We start from the raw sequence: 1,069 nt of genomic DNA, 5'->3' as shown, positions 1-1,069 counted from the left end.
AAAAATGCTGTTGCACACTTATTATAAGTGTGCTTCCCAAACAAGGCAAGAAAAAGCTTTACTGGCTGTGATCTTGCAAGGGACATTAACACCTGGTACATGTCCTCTGCCTTGTTCATTCTGGTCTATGGGTGCCTCACAGCAGCACCTGCTCAGCCCGCCAGCAGACCCCTGGCTGCTTCAGTGCTGGGCTGCCTTGTTCTTCCAGGTGCTCGCTAACCGCTCACAAGCACTTTGCTTCCGTCTACAGCGTGCTCGGCATTTTCTGTTCTGTACGTGTTGCAGATGGAGTTGGGGTCAGCACTTCTGTGCTAAGAGCTTTGAGCTGCTGCAGCTATTGTGGTTCTGTGCGATGCTTCGTGCTGCCTTCAGCACCTGAGATGTGCCTTGTGTGCAGAGCTGCAGCTCGTGCTCTGTCTGACACAGGTGTGATCTCAGTGCTTGCAGGGACAGCTGCATTTTCCTGGCTGAGGACCTGGCTGTGTAATGCTCAGCTGGCAGCAGCTGTGCAAGGGGTAGTAGAGGCAGTGTTTGTAACCAAGCCACCTAACTACTGAGCTGGGAGGAGCTAAAAGCAGCACCAGTTGGTAGCACAGGTACATTTTTCTCACTGCATTTCCTACAGCGCTGACTTCGCGCTCTGTGGTGTCCTTAAATTGTTAGGAGAGCCTCAAAGCTCTCGTGTCCAGCCTATCGCTCTCCCACCAGCTCACAGCCGGCTGCTGTGCGACCTTTTTCCTGCCGCCCCCAGCACTGACATCCTGCAGCGGCGTGGGCGGGGCGGGGCTCAGGACAAAGGCCGCAGCCCGTACGGGAACGTGGCGGCCGCCGTGCACGCGCACAGCAGGTCAGCCTGCGTGCAGCCGTCTGAGAAACGCGCCGGGCTCACGCGCCGGTGCGAGGTTCCAAAAATTGCGCCGCGCGCGCACGCGGGCGCTACATGTGTTGCTCAGGCGTTAGCAGTGCCACTCTCACCACGCGTTCATCGAGCGGCCGCGCAACCCCAAGATAAGGACGGTTGGTGGTGGTTGTCGCGCGCCCGCCCTAACCGCGAGTCGACCGCGCCGCG

At 58.3% G+C, this 1,069-nt stretch overlaps 1 non-coding gene across 1 annotated transcript; it reads right to left on the bottom strand.

Moving 5' to 3' along the window:
- Nucleotides 1-901: 901 nt before the first annotated feature.
- On the bottom strand, nt 902-1,019 carry LOC116216862. The gene has a single exon (XR_004160423.1). It is a non-coding gene; the product is annotated as a U4atac minor spliceosomal RNA (small nuclear RNA).
- Nucleotides 1,020-1,069: the final 50 nt, after the last annotated feature.

The sequence above is a fragment of the Meleagris gallopavo genome, chromosome 7, assembly GCF_000146605.3.
Source record: "Meleagris gallopavo isolate NT-WF06-2002-E0010 breed Aviagen turkey brand Nicholas breeding stock chromosome 7, Turkey_5.1, whole genome shotgun sequence".
Classification (NCBI taxonomy): domain Eukaryota; kingdom Metazoa; phylum Chordata; class Aves; order Galliformes; family Phasianidae; genus Meleagris; species Meleagris gallopavo.
Note: the sequence above shows the minus strand (reverse complement) of the source record. Positions and strands in the feature narration are given on the sequence as shown.